The 27,676-nt window shown below is 40.8% G+C and overlaps 1 protein-coding gene across 4 annotated transcripts in view; it reads right to left on the reverse strand.

The window, feature by feature from the left end:
• LOC117204351 (BTB/POZ domain-containing protein KCTD1) overlaps nucleotides 1-18,890 on the reverse strand; it is a 39,986-nt gene extending 21,096 nt beyond the window's left edge. The window contains exon 1 of one of the 4 annotated variants that reach the window (XM_033441642.1): nucleotides 18,613-18,890. The gene's annotated coding sequence lies outside the window, so the exon portion shown is untranslated. Of the gene's footprint in view, nucleotides 1-807; nucleotides 1,078-18,612 lie in introns of those variants that run through there. The other 3 variants (XM_033441646.1, XM_033441643.1, XM_033441647.1) reach the window with 3 other exon arrangements.
• Between the last annotated feature and the right edge of the window lie 8,786 nt (nucleotides 18,891-27,676).

A 27,676-nucleotide genomic window follows, 5' to 3' on the forward strand; every position in this document is an offset into this window, starting at 1 on the left:
AATCGCAAAAATGAACTTGTTTGAATATCTGTGTGTATATTTGTGTGTTTGTGTGTGCGTGTGGGTGTGTGTATTTGAGTGTAGAACGTATGGTCTAAATGAATGGGTCATCAATATGCATACAAATGTAGAATACAGACATGCATTAGGATAATGAACATGACGCCGCAGGGTGTTTGCTGAAGGACGCTTTAATGCGCCTAGACGACACGCATCATTGCAATACATGGACGACAGGAAATAAGGAAGCATGTACGTAAATTGTATTTGCTTGGTGATAAAATTAAAAGTCCTGGAAAGAAAGGCATTTCTAATAAAGCGAATGGTTTTCTGTAAGTAATATTGGGTTGTTAACATTCAAACTGAACTTACAGCGAAGGAAACGTAAATTAGTAGAAAACACACGTGTTTCTTGGAGAAGAGTTGAGTAAGAAATGTAGATCAGGAAATGGAGGACCTTTTGCTCAGACTATATTACAGAAATTACTTAAAGGAAGGAGTCAGTAAAGAAATTGTAATTTAATTATTTATCTGTACATTTTCTCCGAAGTAATTTCCTTCTTTCGTTTTTCTCTCATTCGAATAAAATATCAAACACACTTTTTCAATCGGAATAATTTTTCCAACATATAATTTCAGATTGAAATACAGAAACCTTCACCTTTAAATGATTAAAAACATGTTTCACGAGTCGCAGATGATACAGCGCTACATAAATATTCATAAATACGATGTATATGTTATATGAATAAATATCTTTCTTTGATCTTACTAATCCTCCGTTGAATTTAACTCGATTAAACTCACCAAGTGTATCCAGTCGCACAATCAGATTAACTCGAGAAAGCGACAAACAAGTGTACACGCGGAAGTGGATTCAGACCGCACAGAGCAGACCGCGATGCAGGAAGAGCGAACGATCTTCTTACGAAAAGATGGTAGTGGCCGCTTTGTGCGATGTTCTCCGTAACATTTGTGTGCACAACGGCGGCACCCTGCTCCAAGTGACCAGCTGCATGCACGTGTGCCAAGATGAGCTTCGCCGGAGGCTTCGACCGAAGAAGGGGTCTAACACGTTCTGAGGACACGCGCGTGTCCTCAGCGCGTGTACGACGTCGCAAACTAGAAGTCTGCCGGTAAGTTTGCGTGGACGTCCGATCGCCTGCAGGCATCGTCGTATGCAAATTCTCCTTGTTGCTGGGCAATCGAGCACGCGTTTCCGTAAAACGTATCGTTGCACGTGGAAATCCTGCCAATGGGACCGACCGCGTCGATACTATCGGCAATCATTACGAAAACGAACTTCTTCCTTTTTCTGCGTTTTCTTTTCCATTCGGAGTCCGATGAAGCGACGATTAACTCTTTTTTATCGAATCGCCTGTGGCCTTTGAGAATTGAAAGAAGAAATTACGACTATCACATCGATACATGTAATGAATCGAGCAGGCTATGTTTTCGTATGGAAATTTCGGGTTAATTGCGATTCGCTGTCGTCTCTTGTGATCGAACGATCGATGATTCTATGGCTCGTTTGTTTCCTTTAGCTCGTCGATGTTGTTACAATCAGTGTACGTATCGAGAAATAACGGAATGACCAACTGCGACATAATTTCGACAAACTGCGATAAAATTGTAAAATGTTGCATTAATTTGGTCGGGATGGTGACCTTTTCTTTATGTGACTTCATTATAAATGATTCATCACCGGTGGGGTGGAACGCGATGTCGGCCTCGTCTGAATAATATTTGTAATGGAATGGTATTTTCGTGATCGTTCGTTACCTGCGACAGCAACATTATCACGGTAATCATTTGTTTGATGACATCGACAGAATCGTAACGTTAAATTAAATAACGTATGTGATGATGTTCAAATATTTCTTTATATCTTTGATTCACGATTCGTAAGATTAATATTTCCATCGGAAAGAGTAATTGTTAATAATTACTAGTAACAACTATTGTTGCTTCTTCATATTAGATGATCCTTTATATGTACTTCAATTCCTAGAATTGTAGTATCTTCGTTGTCTAATCTATGATTTATTACAACCGATTGGTAATGTTTTCATAGATATTCAAATATATACTTTCTTTTCACAGTCACAGTTTCATAATTATTTTAGTTGATTTGCTTCATAACTAAACGCCTAGTTCTTTCTAGCTACTAAACTATCCTTTTCCTACGTATGATCTCTTTGCATTTTTATTCAGTCTTCAACTCTCAATTTCAAATTTTAACAAAAGTCGTCATTTCGAATCGCGACCACGTCCCCGTCTAGAGTTCTGTGAAAATTTCTTCTCTCTTGGCTAACTACATTCGTTATGACTATCGAAACACCCACAAGGCAATATTCTCGTGTTCAAATATCTACGTGTACTTTCGCTTCACGACTTGTGATAACTATTTTCATCGATCGATTCATATCGTTCTTCGTACTAGATCACTCCTTCTCCCATCTACACTCTACTTCGATTTTTTCACGAATCATGTTCACTCTCTAATTTCTGCCAATAATCAGTTGGAATCGCGCTCACACGTTCACCCGGAATTCTATTACAATTTTCTCTTTGCCGGTTAACAGCGTTCATTACGAGCGTTGAAACATTCACGCGGTAATATTCGTCGGAACAAAGGAATCCTTGGGTCGAGTGAGCGTCGTTTTCGTGGCCCAGAGGAGTCGTGTTAACCCTAGCCGGAGTCCACCTCGAGCTACCGCTTCAGGGTCAACGTCACAGCCACACGATTTGCTGCTAACGTAAGTTTATAAATTCAGGAAACTCGAGGTTCTCGGGTCGCGTATACATCGTGCATAAGCATGGTGGGGTGTTCGGTTCGTTGTGGGGACCAATTGTACAAGAAACAAGAGTCGTGTCGGCTCGTACTTGACTCCGAAAGCGCTGAGGACACCGATAGCTGCGGGCCACGGCGAATGCAAATTCGAAAATGCCTCATTTTCGTTCGCGAATAGCATTATTTTAAACGCCCCGGGCTACGCCGCAGTCAGAAGTCGGGACTTCTCTCCTCTCCGACTGGCGCGGCTACCGCGAGAAACGCTTCCTTTTTTCTCTTCTCGAGGAGAGAACACGTTGGCTCGGGTGGTCTTGATTGAGGGGAATTTATGGAGATGCAAGGATGAAAATGTGGATCGAGAGAAGGAACGTTGCAAGGAATCGGTTGTAATGAATGCGTGTTTGTTTTATGAAGCTTGTTACGGATACGCTGTTGTTCTATGGAACTTGTAGTATTTATGAGAATTGCATAACATGGAGGAACGTTACAAGGGCTGCGAGGAGCGTCGTGAATAATTGGTCGTAATTGATGCGGCATAAAGAATGTCGGTTTGCTTTACGAACGTTGTTATGAACACAGTGTTTTTCCGTGCTGAATTTGCAGTATTTTCGAGAATATGAAAACAGCTGAAACTGACGTTATATAATAAACATACGACGTATAAATTATCTATATACATAGATGGAAAGAGATTTTCCAAGAAAATTTCTGTGCAAATGTGCAAAGTACAAAAGCACGATTTTAAGAGTTGCTAGATACACAGCTTTGTAAATATAGAAAGCATACGTAACACATAAAAAATGTTGTTTAACGTCTCTTATTATTCTTAAGGCATTTTACAAGAAACAAAAATTCCACGTATTTTTCGAGGAATGACCTTCCTAAGAACAGTAATACACGTATAACGCTGAAAAAGAAAAAGTTCATTTTTATAGTTGAACTACTCTAATCTATACGTAAACTTTCGTAAGTTTCTAAATGTTCAGATTCCCTAAATTCCCTTGTGAATAAATAATGTTGAGAGTTTGTTTCAAGTCGAAAAACGAAGTGTCTTTCTTCTTTTTAAGGAGGCATTTAATATCTTTAAAAAAACATTTGAATAATTCGGCGCTTGGAAAGCTATCTGCGTTAATACGCGCATCTGTCGTTAGTGCATTTCATTAACCCTTCGTGTTCATAAAACGACCATGAACATGTACCTACCCGCGTGGTCTTTGCATTGCAAACACCCGTGGCTCATTAACTTCCTCTTTGCTTTTCGTTTGCATCGATTTTCGGTTCCAACCAGTTAGTACCATCTGGTCGTTGAGAGGGCTTTGCTCTCGATTCACAGCTGTACGTGTATAAGAGCTGTTTCACTGCGAGGAACATTCGATTGTGTCGATTACGATCAACAATCTGTTGTTGTAATTACGCTTGCTCGCTTTGATCCGCGCGTTCCAGAGATTCCACGCATTGCATGTTCTTTCTGTACTTATTAAGAACTTACTTGACGAAGACGTCGTTACGATGAATATGCGATAGCGTTTTTGTCATTAATGAACAGATCCTCTTCATTCAAGGAGATTCAATAAAGAATTTTGTTGATATTTTTCATCTCTATTTCTTTATTCATTTAGATTTTACAATTTTATAGAGTACGAAGAAATTAAGGAATTTATAGTATTTATAGTAGAGTACGATGAATTAAATAATTTGTCTTGAAATTATAGAATTTCTTGTGTATTTCAAACTTGTGCAGTAGGCTTGTATATCGTTCTGATACATCTTTTGCATCTTGACAAAACGATATTATACTTTTTAATAAATTATGTTTGGTTTTAAACGGGTTGAGATGATCAATTAAGATCGAAGCAATAGTCGTGTCACTTTATCTTTAACGTGTTTAAGTCACAGATTTGCTCGTATTAAATAATTGATTACCCACAATCGTCTCACCTTAAAACTGCAAGAAGAAAGAAAATAAGAAAGCCTATTTACAAGCATCTCTGCTATTTATTGTCAGCAAAACTTTAAATAATCCCTCATTAACATGAGCTCGATGGTTTGAAACGAGCAAGCATACTGTACAATCACAGCTTCATTAGCCGTACTAAATTCTCGCAAAACAATTGCTCACGCTTTCACCGAGTCGTAAAAGACGTTCAAACAAAACGCCATTACGTTAACTACATACCACTTACGTCACCTCTAATCGTCACTCACGATCGCTTTTCAAGCGTGTCTACGCTCGCGTCTTCCCTGTTGCTCGTCTCGTCGCCGTGCGAAATTATTTCGTTCAACCTTCGAAATCCATTCTCCACGTTCCCCTGTAATTCCGCGCGGCTGGCTTTCACAGAGTCATAAATTTTCAGTACGTGCCACGCGACTATTCGACAGAGGGAAACGGCAGGAAAGACGTTAACGATCCGCACCGACGCCGGTAGGTACCAGCCGTAACTCGTAACCGTCTTTTCAGAGAAATTAGTCGGTGTGACCTGTCGTTATTTAGCGAGGATACCGCGCGAAACGCGTGCTTTAAAGGGAAACCCAGCGTTCTGCTAATATGTCACGTATATCCTTGTGCATTTCCGCCGAGGCAGCACGGATTTTCGCGCTTCTCGCGGCTGGGAAACTGGAACGACGCGATTGAATTCTTTGTATTTTATACAGTTGCTCTCGGGAGCATTTCAACACTTGTAGAAACTTTTTACGAATATGTTACGTGCGTTGTACAAAGCATTTTACAATTTCATTGACAGCGCGATCACGAGTATCATGATGGTATTTGTAAAACTTGAAACGAATTTACAAATGTATAAAGAAGTTATATGTATACCGATCTTTTATTAAGCGCATATTTGTAATAATTGTTATAATTCTATATATATTTTCCAATTGGTTTAAACTTTTACCGATGTAATTACGGAATGCAACCGTCTTTCATTACGTACTAATGATATTTTAAAAAGTTTCATATGGAAGATATAATATATTCGTAAATATCTTTCGGGGTAAATGTTCGAAAACTTTCGTTTCTGTATCAGAACAGCAGCTAGTTTGTACAAGCCTGTTACACAAGTTAGATACGAAATATAAATTCTATAGTTACAAGAAAAAATATTTGATTTATCGTAATTCTATGAATATTTTAATTGCGTCAAACTCCATAAAAATGATAGAATTTGAATTAGAGACAGAAACAGTTCCATAGCTTAAACCAAGATTATTTAATTAATCGTAATACCACCGTAAGCGTAATTTCGTTTCTGCAAGAGTAATGTCTTCCGGTAAGAGAACTGCGAGGAAAGATACAGCATTTACATGCTCAAGTACTACTTATGATTGTTCATACGTAAAGATTTCCAACATTATCCGTCACCTATATAATTACGCATTTCTGTCGAGGCTACACGGGTTTTTGCATTTCTCGTTTTCTTTCACGCGACTCGCGAAAACTGGTACGACGCAATCGAATTGTTTGTATTTTACAAGCGTTCTTGCGTCGATCAGCGACGCGTGAAAACGACCGCGTTCTCCATTTTTACAAGTGTCTTTCGCTGGCGTTCGTCGCCTCCGATGAAATTACCGCGTGTCCGGACGATAATAAATCCTGTATTCGATTAATCGAACCGCATACCGATGGAAATCTGGTTTTCGACGATGAAATATCGCTGAAAGGATCGCCACTTTCCTCGTTCATTGGATAAATGAATTTCACTCGACGATCTGCTGGATTTGGAATGATAATGAATTTATCATAATGAGGTGGCACGTTCGGTTGAAAGTGGGTCCTCTATTAGCGAGAAAAAGCAAGTAAGTAAAATATCTCGTTTACTATAATGCAATAGCGACGGCACGATCTCGTCAAGTTGCGTTTTATCAACTTTCATTCGACTCGACTGGAGAACCTGGTTCGTGCAATTATCAATCGAGGACGAATTTGCGACTTGTGATCTTTGCTTCGTATATTTTCATGAAAAATAGAATACGGACAATAGAATACAGGAGAAAAACATTACGCTAATTCGTGAATAACTTGCTATTTGCATTACTCGTATACAGAGAGTTTGTGTAGCTGTGTAAATTTTAAATACGCATTGAACGATTGATGGGAAATTATCATTGTATTATTAGAAGTATCACAGGAAACTGAATGAAATATTTATCGAAGATTCTCTTCGTTTAACACGAAATCTTTTCTAACGTCAAATCTCCATCAAGATTTCATAATCCTCTACAACGCCGGAAATATTTGGACTGCAGCAACTGAACGAATAAATAAAATTCCGCTAGCAATTCCTAATTCTCAACTTGGAAAAATTCATTATTAAACGGTATTATTTTTATATAGAACTCCCTTGGAAATTAAATCGACAACGATAGAAGATCGAGTATGTCGACTGCGGAAAACCGGAAGAAGGCCCTCAACGCGTATCGTTTCGTTAATTAAAAGATCAAAGGGTTATCGCGATTTTTGTCAGGACGTCCGCCGAAGAGCGTCCTTGACTAACGGTATACTTCCTGCTAGCGAGCTTTCGCACTGACCCACATCCGCCAGTTCGCGAGTAACTCGTTGGTTTCGTTGATTGAGGATCGGTCAGGAATGGCACGGTAGTTATTACGGAGTTTAATAAGCGTCGGTGTGCTTTCACGAGATAGATGAAGCCTTCTTAGTTAATCGTGTGCACGTCAGAAGGATGTGATGTAATGAAGATGAAGAAGGAGAAGAAGAAGAAGAAGAAGAAGAGGTAGAAGGGGTAAAGGGAGAAGAACTGGACGGGAATGTGTCGCGTGTAGATCATGACGCTGGCTTTGTGGAGAAAGATGCGAAACGACGATGAGCATGCTGGATTTGTAAACGTTTCTTTAGCGAGGTAATCAAGCAGAAGCAATTTTCCTTGATGAGTAGAGAATTTTAGCATAGAAGTTACTTCAATTCTTGAGGGAGCTTATGGCGAAGAAACGCGGCGGAATTTCCGCTGGAGAATGTACTCGTGTTAGTTACGATTAATATTTAAATCTTGGTTCATTATAATTTACTCGATTTAGAAATCATTATAGTTATTGCATTACAAGAAGCAAAATATATGTTGGGTACTTTGAAGACTTCATAGCGAAGTTTCGAAACAATTTAAAGACAATGTATTTCCATAAAATTAGCAGTTTTATAAATAATTCTTAATAATGCATTAGTTATTTTGGTAGGATTCTGCAATTTATCGGTTAGCTTTGAAAGCTTCTGCAAGTCTTATCACTTTCTGCGACAATGAATCTTTGCTAGTAATTTTGGAGAATACTCGATTTCTTGTTATTGAAAAGCATTTGTAAGGACCCGAGTAAGTGACGGTTCGGCGAATGGAGTTAAACGTAGCAATTAAGAATTCTGGTTTCTTACCTGCTTTCTATTGATACAATTTTGTCCTGTTGAAAAGCTTTTTTCCTTTTTAACTTTATCGAGTCCTTTTTAATAGTAGAGTACAACGATGTTTCGATAGAGTTCAGAATTGTTTGACAAATTATAGCATTCCAGAAATCTTCCTAAAGGATACTTTCGAACATACTGTCCTCTTAATCTCGTCAGGATACCTTGGTTTCTATCTATGATTAACATTTATTCCAATATAACAGAAATTGATAATATATTCACACGAAAATTGAATATGGATTAGTAGAAAATACCACAGAAAACGAATAACGTTATAAAATGCAAAACGTCCGCTTGCAGAGAGTGTGGTACGTATGTACAAAAACTCTTGACTTCATGCGTCACGTTGCAAGAAGCGGCAAAAAGTCGAAATGTCAATGACGGTGTGTCCGCCAGGTAAGGAAAACATGGCAAAAAGATGAACGCGACAGAAGGAGGTAATGTCGCTGAAGGAGTAACGCAAAAGAAACGAAGAGGCGATCGTGTATTCATTGTCCCAGCGATTATCCGTGTACGGTTGCGCAAATAAGCTGAAAAAAGGGAAAGAAAAAGGCTGACATGGCGTGAAGAGCAGAAAGCTGGTGGCACGAGGTACAAAAGAAGGCAAAAGAAAGGAAAAAGAAAGACGAAAGAAGAGGAGAACGAACAAGGAGAGTGGCTCCTTTCTTTGGTACATGTACGTTGCTTCGATAGCGGATGGTCGAAGCGCGTGCCGACCGGTTTGGCTTGCGCTCGCAGTTACCACGAACACTTACGTAGGTAGTCTGAAATTTATCGATGCCACGGCCTGGCACGTAGTCTCGCTCATCCTTTCAGAGCACACGCCAGCGTTTGTCGCTTAATTCTCGTTTAGAGGAGCTTCAATTAAGCCGCGATACATCATGGAAGGGTAGGCAGCATCAGCGAGCAATCGATCTTTTATTAAGGAAACATGAAAACGCTCGTGTGCAGTTTTTTTTGCTGCGTGAGACAAGGCGTGTGACAAGTACGAAAGGCTTTATCTTTTAGCAACATGTAGTAAATGTTGCTTTCCGACAAGATCTTGATTTGGTCATTTCAAAGTCGGGAGAAATAAGTTCGAGAATCGTTTTTGCTTGTACGTTATTTTGTTTAAAGAGTTTCTTCTATATAAACTATATTCTATATCTTTCGTGGTAAAATATGTAAGAACGCGGGTTTTGACTCATTTTTGTTTACGATTGCAAGTTTGGTTAAACTATCCCGAAATAATTATAGATTGTGATTAATATGCAATGATGGAAATGATGTATCGGTTGAGACGATTCTTGCTTTGAATGGGGATTTTCATTTTAAAATAAGTTCGTCTCGGGACAACATTTATTATGGGATAATCTGATGGAGTTGGTTTTAGTCTTCTCGTAAATGGGAATGGGTTGTCAATGAATATGCACATTGGGGTATATTTGTATGCAGTCACAGAGACAGAATGTAGTATAGTATTACTCTACAAGCTAAAAAATTTCACTTTGCCTGGAAAGCTAAACTCAATATCAATTACTCAACGCCTGTTTTCAACCAGGCTTACTATTAATTCATTTTACATAAGTCAACTCTTAACACATCCCGTGATCATCACCATCATTAATAAGTGTTAGCGGGTCTTACCAGCTTGCCATGTCAAAAAAAAGAAGACTAAATACAGTGTACGGAACGCTGCAAACGCTATAATTACCTTTAATTATTTCTTGCTAATGATTTACACCAGCTGTCAACCCTTTAAAGTAATTGTATTGCGATAAGGAGTATAACTCGCATCGAACGGCGTTTGTTCAAAGACGAGGGTAAACAAAAAAGTAAGTTGATAGTTAAACCGAGCGTTGCAAAGGTAGCGTTATTAAAAGCTAGTTAGCGAGTAATACGGCCATTATTTTAACTATGTATTCGGTATCGGGCAAAGTTGTTCTAATGATCGACTAACTGTACGCGATAAAACAAATTACACAACTTTCAACGAATCGTTACAGGTAGTTGAATCTCGCGTGCGAAAACAGCTTGTACGATACAAGCACTCGAACGATCGCACGAGTTTAGCGTTACTTTACCAACAGCTAGGCTATTCTCACATCGCGATTGTTTGGACAATTAAAGAGCGACTAACGGTGTGACTCGGTGTCATCGTCGACTTTTTCCTTTATGCAACATTAATCTTCTGTAATCCCATGGATTACGACTACGCATTGAAAGCACTAAATGTTCGTCAGATTTGCACCGTTTCATCCTACGCGTGCTTTACGCGTGATTTACAGTGTACTCGCGGATAAGGTTTAATCGCGTCAACTCTATCTGACAGCGTAGAATTTATCAGCGTCTCGTATTTTTGCCCGAAATCCAGCATCCTAACAGTCCGCTTCGCCTACGGAAAGTCCCCTTTTATTGGCGAATAAATCCCTGTCGGGTTTCTATATATTTTTCATTGATCACGACAACCGCGTACACGCGCACGTGCAGCAAGCAGCCGCGATGTAAATCTTTCCGAGCCTCGTCCATCCTAAGAGATCTTAGCACTGTTGGTATCTAAACGTGTATCCTTGCAGTATTTGTTTTAAACTGTTATTCGATAGACTGTCTGCTCGATTACGAGTTTTGGCGTTCCACGCATTTTATGTTGCATTATGATATTATTGAATTGAAAAATTTGGTACGAAGATGTTTGGTGTTATGCATCGAGTTGTTAGAATATGAAAGGAGATTGGGTCCATGAATTTGGGCACGTTCCATTTAAGCACGTTTGGACGAAACGCCGAGATTAATTCTTTCCATTAGATTTGATGAAAGCAAACGATGCACCGCGAAATTATACCGCTGAATTGTTAGTGATTTGACAGTTTTATATCTCTCATGAATCAATGTATATATTATGATTACTGCTGCTATGTATTATCAGATCCTGTAGTTTCGTAATTAATACCGCGAAATCGTTTGTAGCAATCTTTATTAGACAGTTAACTCACTATCATCCTCTTAAAGAGACGGTATCCATCTATAGAGTAAATTGAATTAACCGCTTGCCTTGTAATATATCACGATACTAATGATATTGTATTACTAATTGATACTACACGCGATATGGATTGAAATTCAAACTTGACAAACACAAACGAGACTCTCGCATAATTCACAACTATAATATATAAGACTCTCGCTATCCCACGGCGAGGGGTTAAGAAACCCCACCAATAAATATAAATTACCTATCAGGAATAAAGTAAACTACCACTCGAGCCAACAAAAAGCGCTTATTATCGCTCAATTATACCGCCAACGCAACATACGTCGTAACATTCTTAAAAACCGATCGAACACGATCCTCGGAGAAAACATATTCGCTCGGCACAGCCACGACCGATTACAACAAATTTTATCGGCCGAATCGGACATAACTTTGGCCAACACTGGCACAAAGCGGCGCGGCCTAAACGCTTGTCGCGAGTCAGGACTCTCCTGCGCGCCTCTTTTATAGTCGAATAAATCCGTCCGTTCGATTTTTCTATATTTTACCGTTTAAAGTCGTCTTAACGCTGGCAACACACGCGGCCGGATACAGAGCTACGAGAAGGATGTTGGTTGGCTGGCGACTCTCGCGGTGTAAATCTCTAGCTTGGTCGTGCTCGTTGTGCCTGGTGGCGATACGTCGTGGTGCAGTCAGATACGACGTAGGTATATCTACCTACGAGGCGGTTGCACGCGTCGTTACTTAGGCTGGTCGACGCCAGGTATTCAGAGAGGCAGGCCACGGCTGCCCACGTAACGCGGCCTGGCTTGTGCACAAACTCGCGGACAGACTCGAGGAGGCACTCCCGACACGCGCCAATGCATGTCTTGCTCCATTTCATCCTCGCCTATTCCCACCACTTACTCACCTACTTACCCTACGAGACGGAAACTCTGACCGAGACGTGGCGCGTTGTAAAGCCACGGACCGGCCGAGAATGGAATTTCATGCGGTGCAACACGCCTCTTGCAACACGCGTCAAGCGCGATGTCGATCTACCAACTGTATACGCCTTTTATCGCGTTCGTTGATATCGTTTCTGGGTTTCCTCGCGACTTTGCATTCACGTGCTTATTTCTGTTTATGTATTATGTCTACGAGTGGATTTATCGTTGAGGGTTAAACATTTTGCGTAAAGGAATTTGTAGACGATTTTATGATAATGTCAGCGATTCTATGCGCACCGGTTGTTTTAATATCGAAAGGTTAAGATTTATGCGTTTGCGAGTTTTCTTCACATTTTTGCCTCGTACGTTATAATAGGCAATTCTATTCATCGATGTTGCTTTATCTCGAAGATTATGAGTTTTATGTCGAACAATTGGTTTGTGGTTTTGTTATAACGCGATATAAGTTGAGTACCACGTTGTCTTATCATTACGGGTTAAGGATATCGCAATAAAGGAGCTTTTTGAGATTTTCTATATAGTATAGGCAATTCTATCTATCTACACTGCTTAATCGCTCGGAAACGATGATTTTTCATGTAGCTTCTACGCTCAGGTGTTACTTCATCATTGAGAGATTAGGAATGATTCGCACAGGAATTTCCTTCAGATTTTGTGCTCATATGGGTAATTATACGCATATGTGCTCCTTTATTGTTGGAGGATTATCTCGAATTTTACAGCACAAATCTTTTTCAAATTCTCCATTCTCATAGGCTATTCTCTGTTTAGGAGTGCTTTGTCATTGATGTTAAGGATTTCAGGTAATGGGATTTAAATGCAATTCCGTGCTCATGCGTGTGGTCCTTCGTCGTTGAAGTTAGGGATTTTGTGAAAAGGCATTTTCATGTGATTTTGTGTCTATATGAATAATCCTACGCACACGTGTTGCTTTCTCTAGAACTTAGCATAAAGGGATTTTCTTGAGATTTCGCATTCGCGTAGACGATTCTATACAATACACGCACCTATAGTAGAACTCTGTTTATCTGAAGTATATAATTAGGGTTTGTATAATAGGAATTCCAACAAATAGACTCAGCCAGCAAGAGTTCATTTAATCGAGTCAAAACTAAAATTTCATTCAAATAGATCGACTTCCTATAAACAGAATTTCCATATTGCATTAATGTGATTCTACATAAAGTAAGCTTATTACGATTTCTCATTTTCCGGTATCTTCGTGTCAGATCGCTCGCTTTCAATGGAAATCTTGAAAACCGAGAAAAAGAAACGTGACACGATCTATCATGTAAATCCAAAAATCTCCAGATAAATCTGACACGTGTATCGTAATCCCTGACAGTTTTACGACCCGTACGATTCATCCGCAGATACGTCTGTCAACAACAAATCAAACCGAAAGAGGATTTAAAAATGACCGCGTCTCGAAAGTGACAGAAGTATGACTTGGATGAGATCGATCGATACAAGATCAGTTGGCGGTCGAATGGATGTAATCACGGTAATTAATCGATTGGATAAGACGCGAGGGAATGCTACGCGGTCGGTGGTCGTTATTTTATTGCTTTGGTAATGTGCCGACGATTCAGCCACATGTTGTTGGTTGGTACTCGGCTGTTTTGTAATCCGACATTGCTGTTGCAACGTGCATTACGTAGTTAGATATGCTCTACGATCCTCGTTTGAGGAAGATAGATTGATAATCGTACGGTAACCGAGTGTTCGACTACTGTAATTAAGCTGATAATTGATTTATTAACGAGCTATGATTATTTTAATTGCACTATTTCATATTCATGTCGATTGATATGGAATTAGACACATAACAATTAGTCGAATTTAGTTTTCAAACCGCAAGAAGCATTACCATCGAACGTTCTATTTAAATCTAGAAATGGGAAACGGTGCGGAACTGTTTGATTTGCCTCGATCGTAAAGTCTGGCAAATATCAAAAGAAATCGGTTTGCTACCGATGATTAAAATCTCTGCTCGATTACAATCGTTAAACGTTTCCAGTTTCCTTTCATGTTGATATTATATTGTTACGTTTAGTCGATACCTTATTATCGTTCATTTCATTCAACTGTTCTTTCTCTGTTTCGTCTATTAAAAAGTTCACCGAATGAAACATCGTGCATAACTCGGAAACTCCAAACATCCAGGTATGCCACTCTACTTTTCGAGATAGTTCTATAATCTCAGGCATCAAAAACTTATTTGTTAGAAAGAATTATTTTGCTTTCATTCACTCGTGTCACAATATAATTAACCTCATAAATTTTTTAAAACGGCATAGTTGCTTTATTTCAGAAACCAATAACTTAGCTAGAAGTTAACTAAATGCAATTAAACGTTTCGTTATTCTTCCAACAGTGTGCAAAACACGGATGAGTTATTCTTTGCAGTTGTTACAAACAACACTGCGGTGATATTATTACGAAGCAATGAGATTAAAACAAAATTCGTATAGAATGAAATATCGCTTCTTATAGCTTTTGAAGTTTTTGGAGATTACCAGAGACATTCTCAGCCTCTATAAACTAAAAATGTTTTCAATTCGGAAGGCAGCGTAGCGGAAGGGTTAATGTTTTAATTTACTCTCTGGCTGTATCATTTCTATGCGCTATACGTACGAGTATACGCGTAGGTTTGTGCCGCGCGGATCACGGGGCCCGATATCTCGGACAAGGGAAAATATTTACGGGAAAATTTCGCCGTGGGTGGCGCGGCTTCATGAATAATTTCGGTCCGCTGGAGACTCGTCAGCCGTCGGCTAGGTGCCCCAGGCGCTCGGTTCTAATTACGGCAACTGCAGAGCTCGTCTGCGCCTTGGGCGATCCCTCGGGTCAGTTTCCAACCCCCGTTTTCCTACCCCAGCACAATTTCCGCAGAGTCCACATCCCTTCCACATCCGTTCTCTGAAATGCTAGCGGGTGCTGTACCCCTGCCTTCTCCAACTGCCTGCGAACCACCCCTTCCATTACCCTGCTTTTGCTATCGGTATACGTCGAGTACCTCTGCCGCGGCACCGGTAACCGGTTTCAAAAGTTTCCAGTACCAGCGTCTCCGTCGTGTTTTCCAATTTCGTGAGGATCGTCTCACGATTCCGATGTTCCAAACGCTATCGCGATCTGGTTGAATTTCCCGCGGAAATTCGCCGAGAGACGCGTGTTCTTCGGTTTCTACAACCTCCTTTTGTTCGTTCTTCTCTCTCCTGTCGCGTTTTTTGTCGGCGTGTTTTAGCGTCGTTCTTTATCGTGAAAATGTTTGGTTCCTGTGGAAGCGCAGCAAGGTGATCGTAATATTTGACGTTGCTTCGCGTACGATATATCGATTGTATAGGAATTTAATGGAGTGAGATAATGTAGTGATACGCGCGTGTGAGATCTAGCGTATTGCACAGTCAAATTATCTCAGCTCTGCCGCGGTTCACCAATTTTTATGTAGCGGTATTATCCTTGTTTTTATGTTTGCAGAAGAAGTTTTCACGTTTTAAGAAAAGCTTAAAATATTTGCCTATTGTTACGTTACTACGGATGCGTATGTGGATGTACGAGAGAAAGCAAATCGTTGGAAAGACGCGCGACGAAAGTACGGTAGTCGAACGGAAGAGACAAAACAACCTACTTTATATTCTTCCCTGTTGTTTCATTTGCTTTCAACATCATCACTCTTAAACATTGCCTGCTATTGAAAATTCTTCTCACAATGCCATTCCATATCCACACAGAAGCTGCATCATAAAAACAGATAAATAAGAAACGAAGAGAGAAATCTAGGGTAAACATATGTATCTCCTCTTTATGAATGAAAATTGCGTCACGGTGAGTGTCTAATTAGAATAGAGAATTCACGACAAAGGAGTATCTCACCAACGCAATGTATAAAATACCAGGGCAATACGAGTTGTGTTGGTAATTGAAAGTTAGTTGATATCGCGATTGTCAGACTCGTGACTGATGCGAGTCTCGCCACGGGCTAACCGGATCTTCTCAAGAAAAGAAACGATACTCCCCTGGTTCGATCTATCGAAGAATCGATCGCGCGGAACGGTTAAAACGAAGAAATTTCGAGGCAATAACGCACCAGTTCTTTGAATTGGTAACGAAATTAATGGATACCGGTAAGGAGACACGTGGCGTACGTGGCGAAAGATAAATCGCGTTCACCGTTTCGTCATTTTCTGCCACGGTTTCGAGAGAAACGTGCTTCCTCTAACGTGAATGCGTGGGCCTCCATACGAACCGTTACTTCGCTTTGTCACGGATTGCACGTCTCCGGATGACAGCACGGTAATTATTTCAGATAGCAACGCGTCTTAACGAACTGGAACGTTTTCTTCCACGGTTCGAAAGCTTTTGAACGTTCGACGTTCGATACGGTTCGATCGCTTCCTCGTAACTCTCGAAACGCCTCACGCGAGAAAATTTAAGAGCTCGTCCTCGTCGAGGCGGTTCTCGTAAACTCGAAGACACGAAACGCTTTGGAGAGAGAGCTTTCCTTCCTTTCTCCTCCGCCTCATTCTTATTCCTTTTCCTTTTGTTGTATTTTCTCTCGCGTGTTTCTCTCGCTGGAATAACATCCCACGTTGAACGTGACTGTGTAGGAAAACGAACAGGAATTTCGTTCTATAGCTTTGTTATAGGAGATGATGTTGTGTGAAGTTTTGTGGAAAAGATGTTGAGACTGTACGCGTAATTTATTCATCTAAGATTCACGCGTGCTGAGGAATCTTGTCGCGTTTCGAGAATTATGATGTGCACGGTAAATGATGTTGATGTTTGTTAGGACAAAGAGCAACGATCTAATGTTCTCTCGAGGAATTACGTTATCAAATACTGTTTAACGACATTTATAGAAATATTTTCTCCTTTACTTAGATCAAAACCGAAATTAGTCAAATTCCAAACTGCTATTAAAATTCACACATTGATTCTCACGAAAGGGAAAAGGAAATGAGGAACATAGAAATAGAAAGTGACGTATTAAATTACATATTACAATTATAAGTACAAAGCGGTATTTCAAGCTATTTTTCAAAGCTTATATAATTCAAGGCTTTCCAATTTTCTTTTCTATTAGCTCTTGTCAGACGTTCACAATCTACAAAAAGAAAGAAAACTAAAAACGATGCATTAGCTCTATAAACTGCATTAACTCTCGAAAGCGAATTCCGTGCAACGCGGCACGATATGTCACTGTTGTGGACGCGAGATGCATAATTGATCATAAGTATTGTTCGATGACGCCAGAATGCAGTCAACGATTGAGCAATTTCATTGTGCCTTCGCTACTCTGTCTATTTGTGTATCCGTAGGATACCGTTCAAATATTACGACTTACGCTTTTTCCTCGCATCTATAAAGTCGCGAGATCGTCATCCTATCGACTCCGCATAATTATCCTAATCCATGGACGTTGTTGATGGTTTGTAAGTTGTTCGACGTTCGCATTGTGTAGTGAGTCGCGAAGTAGATACAATGGTTGCAGAAAGTATTTGCATATACTGTTATTTATTAATGAAACATCTTTCATCGGCCTGTATGCTCTTCAGTGTCGCAGTATCAAATTTTTGTAGTCATATAAAGGTACCATTGAATAATTCGGAATTTACTAAATTGGGTCTAATTAATTGGTACGTAAATGTTGTAGTAAATACAACGGTGTGCAAGTAATATTTATAAATATCGTACAATCGGCGAAGTATACTGATATTAAATGTATATAAATTTATGGTTCGCATGAATGCACGATCGATTTATTTTGACTACTACTCAACCATGGACTATTCATTAATTACTTGCTTCAGAAATATCGAATCACATTTACGTTAAAGTAGGTAGATACTCTGGATCTAATTCTTTATATTTTAGTTTACGTAGAATCTTCCGAAGAACGTGTTAGTATCGTCGAATAGAGATTAAACCGGTAGCTGATGAGGGGAGAAGTACGTTGTGTGTTATCTGGTAACTGTGTCTAGATAAAATGTTCTGCATCCTATAAATTGTTCACCGGTTGGTTAGTTGCCGTACAGTTGGCGCAAAAGTAAAACTACTGATTAGATAAATCGGGAAGGAACGAGCGTTCTAGGAAGCAGCCTAGCTTCGCACATTGTCCTTTTTCTTCCTTTTTGTAATCAAAGTTTGACAATATGCCAACGATCCGATTATAAATCCGCATACCTCATCGGTACATTTTTCGCATTGAAACATTATGCATTACTCTAAAAAAAACAAAACAATATATATAGAATATATTATTCCTATCCCTAGCAATAGAACTCGTTTTATTAAAAATAGCACCTATAGATTTTTAAACGATGAAAGTCCTAGAAATACATCAGAAAAATAATTCGCCTCGCTTCAAGTTCAACGAATTAACTCAATTTACTTAGAAATATTAAGAAACATTCATACCACTTAATTTTCCTAATAATTCGATATAAATAACCGATAGAAGAAAGCAAGAAAGTAGTTGAACACCCACCGTTTTTGACACGTGGGCTCCAGGTTGACGGTTGTTCTCGTGTCCACGGCGATGACTTACAAAAATCCCCCGACTTTTCACCAGGAAAAGAAAAACTCAACACTTGCTTCGAGCCACCGTGGAGGTAACGCGCGGGAAACTCGTGTGTCACGCACAGATCCACGTGGTCACGATTCACGTGTCTTCTTTCGGGAGGTAAAACGAGCGCGAGCCGCACTCCACTGCAGCTTTAATGGGACTGAAGTGTCTTCGCCGGCGTCACAGTGTTCGCGCTACTTCCACCACCACTGTAACTACCACTACCAGCGCAACCACCACCTCTAGCCACCTCGACGTCGCGTTGGTCTTCCCCTCTCCGACGCCTCTTTCTTCCTTTAATATCTCTCCCTCTCTCCCCCCTCCCTCACACTCTCTCTCTTATTCTCTCGCGGCGTTTTGGTAAGCGCCCTGAGCTTGCAATCCTCTTCACCCTCGAGGTCATCCTACTCTACTGTGTGTCAATTGGCTTCAACCCCGTTGGACGCCCTGCGGTCAATTCGATATTCGCGGCTATCATCGTCACAACTACCATTTACTACATTTTCTTTTACACAACTTCTTTATAGCCAGCTTACGGTTCTCTTATCAGATTCGATCTGTGCGTTAGATTCATCATGACGATCGACATCCATATGTAAACATTTTTATTCTCTATCGTTCATGTATATAATTTCAATTTTATTTGCTCGGGTGGCGAGACCTCGGTAGATAGCCGAGCAACTTTGTTGCGATGCAAATGAAATTTAATCAACGGAGAAACAACTTCATCCCGTTTGCTGCCCGAGGTATCTCCTCGGTGTTTCGATCCCTTAATCCGATGTCTAGCTTCTTTAATTTAGATTATCGCGTTCGTCATCCTGTTCCTCGTTCTATTTCTTCAGTATTCCCCTCCTTTCTTTTTCCCGAGGCGTTTCTCTTTTGATAAGCGCCCGGAGCACGCTTCGGTTCTTCTTATACGCGGACGTAGGTATTCGTCGTCCGTATATCAATTCGTTTCGTCTTTTTTGCACAGTTCGTGCTGTCGATGGCTCTTTCACGTTCGTATTTGCCGAGAGACCCTTGTAACAGGCTTAACGATATAGAGCGTACGAGATTCTGCTCGTGTATTTAACGTCTCGATCGACTTTTTCAAGCATAACGTTCGCGCGAGCTCGATCGAACGGGCAAAAAAGAGGCGGAAACGGGAGACTCGCGCGATAAGTTACGTCCTCGTGATTGCGACCTCGGCGTCGTGTAATTTTTCCACCTGGAGAAATAATTTGCTCGATAAACAATTTAGATAAATGGTGCTATCTATGCGCCTCCCGTTTATTACCGCCTCGCACTTAACGTTATACTAATAACAATAATTTGCGACTCCACCTTTAAGTTAACTAATGAGATATTTAGTATGCACGCTATGCCTGGCTCTCGTCGTACTCACCCGTTCATTTACCTTTTTAGCTCGGGCCAGGGGAGTCGCGGTAATTGCACGCTATATAAATTATCCCGCAAGAAGCATTCGACGTCCGTCATTACCGGCGTGCTTGGCGATATTGTCGCATTTGAGAATGATTGGTGTGAATAAAAGCAATCGATGATTTCACGATTGAAATTACTCGTCCGGGAGAGTAAGTTGTCCCGAAGATTTATACGAAAACTGGATCGATACCCTTCGGGGCCGTCTGTAGCGTTTAATCCTCGGAAGGGATAATCTTCGACTTTCTGTCGATCGATTATCTTCCACTTCCTTTATTAAATACACCTGTGTACGTCTTGTTATCTTAACCCTTTCTAGTCTTCTTCTTTCTTTCGCTAGTATTATCCACGCTACAGACTAAAAAGTTGAAACAAAACTTCTGCCAAGTTCGTTATTAATTTCCAATTAACTTGAGTAAATGATTTTCTGAGGTAATATAGCTATTTTTTTTAGTCCAACGGTGTTTTAAGTAAAGAACTTCTTTGAGATAATAGTAAGATAATTTTTGTTAGAGTTTTCTAATTTAACAAAGGGTGCTTCAGACACGTTTCTTTTCCAATGAAATTATATGCTACAGCTGCAAACACTGAGCAAACAATAAGTAGAGAAAGCAAATATAACATTTGCCGAGAATAATACCACGTATATTTTTAACAGATTTTTTTAAAGAGAAAATTTCCTGGCAAAATTCTCAACTGTATGTTTCTTGAATTCTTCGATTCACTGAATCTGCAGTCCTACTTATTGATCACTACTGCATATATTAAGAGGAGTCTAAAAATCGAAGTCTTTCAAGACCTTCTATACTACTGCTTGCCATTTCAAACTGTTTACCAAACACCGTATACAAACGTCATTTCACAAAGCAATTTCCAATTCCTTACAACCAACGATCCATCCTATGGAATTCCCATTTGCGAAATGCCTCCAAAATACACCATATACCTTTGGAAAATCAGCTTCGTGGTCGAGCTAAAATTGTAAAAGGTAAAATAAACAGAATTCCACGTACAGGGCTTTAACGGGTTTCGGAGGCTCGTCGGAGCCGCAGCTGGAGCTTTTCCAAGCGGGCCTGCGATGTCGGGGACTTCGTCCTCGTAAAGTTACAGTTGGTACTTCGCCGATACGATTGGCCATCGGCCATCGAGAATAATGGGGCAGTTGGCGAGGGCCGATATAAAGGGAACCATGCCTCGGCTCGGCTTCGGTGTCTGTCGTATTCGTGTTGCTCGGGGCTAAAACGGCCACGGCCGACAACATCGTTCCAGAATGCCCCGGGCACTTCCAAACCCACCGGACGATGCTGCTCGCATACGTAAACGCTAACTTCGTCAGGGACAAAGTGACGCTCGTGTACGTAACGGTGGACCGAGTCACGGTTCTGGACAACGAAATGTGAAGGAAGAAGGGGGAAAGCGGGGAGGAGGAGAGGGTTAGTTTGCCATTTCGAGGCACATTCGAAATGTTCGCCGATCGACGTCCACGGTTCGTTTTTGTCCACGGCTTTTTGCAGTCGTCCACGGCCCTGATTATCCACTGTCGAGACCGCGAAAGCCTGTCGAAGGAGCGCTTGAGAACGAATCGACAGGACGCATTAAACCAACGTGGAGAATCGACTCACGTGATTCCACGTGATGCCATCTTCGTCAAACGGGAAATCGTTCGAGGAAATGGTCCGACGTTTTCAGGATTTTTTACCACGCGATCGAACGAATGGATATTGGCACTTTTGGTTATTCCGAGGTAGTCGCCGAAATACTGTTTCGTTGATAAGAAAATATTTCTGATGTAGAAGTTTGTGGTAGTTTTCCGCGAATTTTTAATCATGCGATTCAGTTGAATGGATATTGCCACTTTCGAGTGGTCTCGTTGAGTTAATCGCTGAAAGACTGTACTGTTGATAAGAAAGATAAGGCTGGCAAACCTGACGAATTTTTGGATCTCCTGGTTGCTAATTAATATATATACTTCGTAATGTCCGTATGTTTTAATAATGTGCTCGTATTATTTGTTGTTGTATTGTGAGAGATTTTTAATTTGTTTTTACACCAGTCTTACAGTACAGCGTGGAAAAGAAACCTTCTAAAGAGTACCATAAAGAGGCAATGGAAACCAACGAGAAGAGAATTAATTAGCGCGAATGAAGACAGTTTTGTACTACTTAGTTTTTTCTCTTGGTGGACTGTGTGAGTCATTGTAAGCTTGAAATTTATGCAAGTACTAGTTCGATCCGCGTTAAGTAGATCTGGAACGTCGTGTACAGACATATTCAACTTTACGGATCGTGGAATGAAAGTCAGAAGTTCTATGTTTTCCTGAAATTTAAATTACCCAATTAGTGTCGGAAATGAAATGAATTAACCTTGATGGAATTAATCAATTTTGCTTGCGTATGTTTTACACAAAAACCAGAAAATTGACAAAAATAAACCTATTGCGTATCTTCTCTGTGGTCTTCGTTTCTCTGATCCTGCTTGGCCGATCGATTATCTCATCCATAAAAACATACAAATGGCATCGACGGGATGATTCGAACGGATAACATTCTATGCTCGTTCTTTTTGAGCGCGAAGAGACGAATGTATTCTGAATCAACTACCGTCCACGGTGATGGATCGATCGATCGAGCTAGCCGATCGTCACAATTCACCGATAGATATATATCGGTGGAGATCGCAAGAAGAGGGAACAGATACGCACTCGACTCGTCCACTCGATTGCATCGAGTGCTTTCACTCGTTGCGTTATCTTTCTAATGGACTAAAACGAACACCGTTTACCGCTAGTTTTACGGAATCACGTGCATCCACGTCGATTTATTACTTATCTTGGTATCTAGCTTTTTCCACTAGCCTAATAGATTGATGGTTGTATACGGTATTCATTTGTCCGTCTGGTAAGCTCATTGGGAAAAAGATTGACGCTTAACGTACGGGACACGTTTAGACGTCATTAAACCTCGTATTTTACGACCACGAGCGTCGTGAATTCATAAAATTCGCCTGTATGATTTGTCGATAATCCATTATACGTTTAATTATCTTTTTACAAAATATTATTAAATGTCACGCTCCGTGAAAACGGCCGAAGAAAATAACACTTTGAACGTTCGAGAAGCTCGTTCGAATCTTTATAATCAGAATGTCGTTTATTTCTGACAGAGAGGAATTATAATTGATTACGTAATAGTTTTCAATTTCGGTTTGGACATTGAAAAACAATTATCGTTACGAATAAGCAGTGTCATCATGTAGGGATAAGCTATAATGGTATTGTACGATAAGCAAATGAAAAGAAATGTTTTTAAAACATGGATATACGAATGTGTATAACTTTCAAGACGCGTGGAATCAAGGAACGTTGATTATTTATTTATTCAAGTAAAGGAATCCATCAAAGACTTTGGTCCTCTTCCATAATTCATTTTGTACACCACAGATCCCCGCATCCAAGATTCGGTTTAGTTATTTGTTATCATTTATTTATCATATAAAGCGAATTCTCTGGTGTATACAAAGAATAGTATTGGAAATAAAATACATAATGCACACGGATGAAGGTCGTAAAATTAGTGTAAAACCCAACGCGAAATCCACGATTTAAACAGTGTGAGGAATATTGGAACCGAATGACTGAATAGATTAAATGACAAATGGACGTTGTTAGCACAATCAATCATCCAATTCGTTTCAATTCGTTTAATTGAAAAACATTACTTATTTAGAAATCCTGGTTGGAATTGCCTCTAAAAGAAAAGTATCGGGTATCGAACGCATAATTAATCGTTGGTCTCGCGACTGGTATCTCTCAAATGGTTCTTTCGAATGTGTAATTCTCGAGGAAGGACGAGATGAGGGAAGAAGGATACACCGAGTGGCGAGTGCGGGCACAGAGACCAGAAGGAGTAGGAGGCGGTGGAGGACGATGAGGAGGAGGTGGAGAAGGAGTAGGAAGGCAGGCATAATGGTGGTCACATGCCCCGAGGCATTCTTGCCTTCGTCCGCGGAGAAAAGCAAGAAAAGAGACGAACGACAGAGCGTAGAACAGAGACAACGATTGCTACGATGAAGAAAGATGAAAATAATGTGATGTTTTTGTATCATACGATATACAGACTGCCGGCATGGCGGACCAGTATACGCCTGAGGCGTCCAGCAGGATGTAACGAGGAGAGTCCGAGTGTTGCCCGTGGGTCCGCATATTTTAGGGAGAAGTCGCTCTCTCTCCCTCCTCCTCTTTGCCCTCTGGTTTGGCCCTACGTGTCTTTGAAACGGGTCGTGTCGTGCCCAAGGCGAGAGCCTCGGTTGGTGAGCCACCTCTGTCTCTTTCTTTCTTTCCACTTTTTTCCTTTCTGCTTTTATCTCCGTTTCTCTGTCTCGCTATTCTGTTTCTCCTCATCTTCTTTTTCCATCTTCCTTCGTCTTCTGTTTCCGTTCTATTTATTTTTCCTCTCTTTTCATATCTCATTTTCTGTCCTCTAGCGGCTGTGAGAATTCTATTAACACGAAGAATCGAGATAGAAAATGTTATCCATGCAAGACAGAGCAATTAATACTAGGATATAGGACGCGAGTGTTTCTGCGCGAGCGCGTGCATCTCACTTCCCGTTGATATGCAAATCCTCGTCTGTGGAAAATTACCTTGAACCGGGTGGGTGTGTATCCATCGAGCACGGATCGCCGTGAAACGTCACACTTCGATGCAACGCACTGAAACCGATACTTTATTGGATGCTTATCGACTTCTGCCTCGTAACGAACCACGACGTGACTCCTACGCGGTGTGTACCTTTTGGAGTTGTCCAGTTTGGTATGCTCGGCTTGACGGTGCATCGTGGAAAAACAAACGATGATTGAATGCTTGTTCGATCGTGGAATCCTTTGTCTTCGAGGAACGTCTCGGTACGAATGATTGTGCGTTATTAATTTCAATCTTGCGGTTAATTACGAGCTCGAAGATCCAGTCAAGCGCTAACTGACGTTTTCCTTTCTGTTTGCCGTCTAACCATGATCATTATGTACGCAGTCACTGATAGGGCTATTTTAGTCTTTGATTTCTAAATGACTAAGGAAACGATGTTGTACAAAGAAGATTATACGATAGTAATTTGTCCATCTTCATGTAGATTCAGAGTTTGTAATGTGTATGTCAGGATGAAGACATCAAGTTCTTCAAAGGGGCAAATTGAGTACTTGAGGATCCCCTGGAACGGTTCAGATGGCCAAAAAACGTTAACAGGATGACTTTTGGCGGTCCATCGAATTAAGTCACGAGCTGGAAGCATTAAATTCGAAGTAAAAAGGATCCTTTGTCTGACATTATTTCAGCTTCGCAAAATACAGAACGATCTTTGACGAGCCCACGGATTTAAGATATTGTAACCGTTTCAGGGTAACCATTTCCCTCCACTTATCCTCTATGCTTGTTAAAGGTTCCAAATATTCAGAAATTTCAGCTTTTAGAAAAGAGAAGGGCCTTCACCGATACTATATCTACTCAAATATTCACCCTTCTACTTCTTCGTCTGTTTTTCTTTTATCGAGCATTCACAATTTCCAAAAACCTCACGTTCAGATCTCACACTTATACGAAAAAAAGAAATTAATCCTCATCGAGGCTACAGATTCAAAATACAGTATCCATCGAAGTATTCACCCTTCCTCCTGATTTTCTATTTTGGTCTTCGCGATGTGCACCGGTGTCGAGCGTGCACGGTGCTCGCACGTATGTATGCCACCGTGGTCGAAGGGAAAGGAAGGAAGGTAGCTGGCAAACTCGGTCTTTCTCTTGGCTGGTTACGTGACCTCTTGTGGGTGTATGTTTAACCTTTTCGATGGCAGTCGGCAAAGAGAGGAGTATGGCCGGCGGCCCCCGACCACCCCCTCCTGCCACCCACCTACTACCCCCCCTCGATCCCCGGATACCGAGCCTCCGACGATCACCCACGCAAGCGAATGTAAATTACCGGAGGCTGTGAATCATTTTGAGAAGATTCCAGACAGCCCCCGGGCTCCTTCTCTTCGAGTCTGCCTCGCGATGCCCCTTTTTCTCTCTTTCACCCCCCTTTACTTTCTTTCTTCGTCGTCAGCCAGTTATCCTCGTTTGGCCATCGTTTCCATCTTCGTCCCGCGTTCGTAAGACTTACGTAAGTCATCGAACGCTCCCTGAGAAAAGGCAGGCGGCTCCCATAGATGGCCGTGGGATGTGCTCTGGGCCTTACTCCCACCTAGCGCGACCAGGACCCCGCCAATAACGTTTATTAACCGCCTTTAGGCTCTCTTTCATTCTCTCTTTCTCTGCTATACGTCCTCACGAAACCTATCACGAATTCCTGTATGATTCGCTATTGCGGTGAAAATCGTGCAATTCATGGTTTCTAAAGTCCTAGCAGAGGGATCCGTGTCTTGGAGACACCGGTTGCATGTGGCGTATACAGCGAGGTTTCGAACTCGACGTACGATAAGATCGAGGATGATATATACGCACGTGCGAGAGGTTTACGGCGTTTCGTTTCGGTCCTTCTTTGTAAAGATGAGTTACTATGGTTGGGATGAGTTAGCGCGTTCAGGTGACTGGCCTTTTCGTAACACAAGTATACGTATAGTATCTTATCGTTCGTAAGTATTAGGACAGTTTTTGTTAAAAATCACTTGTATAAAATGTGACATTTGATTTATAATATCAAGGAAACGATAAATCCAATTAATCGGATGCAAATTAATGGTTGCGAACAAATAAAGGTAAAGAAAAATGGAGTAATCATGAATCATATAATCGTTTCATGAAGTGGAATACTCGTTCTTAATTCGTTTTTCGAACTCAAAGTTTCCTAATACTTGGGGAAGGGATGCATACGTAATATATCGTGGAAGTTAAAGGTTACTCGGCATACGATGCAACGGAGGCAGATTAGTGGAAGCCAGAAGCCACATATGTTTCCAGACACGCCATGTCGGAATGATAACAACTTGTCAGAACGATCGTGATCGTGCTATTATGTTAGAAGAGAATCATCTTGCGATATATGCACGTATAAAACTGGGACCGCATGATCGTTTTGATCGTCGATCGAAGATCATCTCTGGTTCCGTTTTATCCTCCCGGCGTCAGGATGGAGGTTGTGGATTGCGTGAAGAATCGTCACGATCTCGATGGCCGCGTGGAATCGGTATAAAATTCGTATCGAAAGGCAGTTCGCGCATCGACGGAAGGCACCGTATAATTATATTATTACGGTAGGCAGGATGGCCGTATAATTTACGTATTTACGATATGTTTTTTGTTCTACCTCGTGCGTCGCATTAATAATTTTGCAGCCATTATAAAATGAATATAAATGTGATCGGTGGCGCAGAATCACGCCGGCACATTGTTATTCTCATGCGAGTGGACCGCATCAGACTAATGACCCCGTGAATTTCAATAATTTCCGCCATGTTCGTTATCGACCGACGAGGGCGTGTTAAAGTCGACGCTCGTGTACGATCGAATTTCCAATAATTCGCGTTCGAACTTGAAGTTACACGCGGGACGTCACTCTGGCCCCGTTGTTCGCCCAGCTTTAAG

The sequence above is a fragment of the Bombus bifarius genome, unplaced genomic scaffold (genome assembly GCF_011952205.1).
Source record: "Bombus bifarius isolate JDL3187 unplaced genomic scaffold, Bbif_JDL3187 scf7180000007978, whole genome shotgun sequence".
Lineage (NCBI taxonomy): Eukaryota > Metazoa > Arthropoda > Insecta > Hymenoptera > Apidae > Bombus > Bombus bifarius.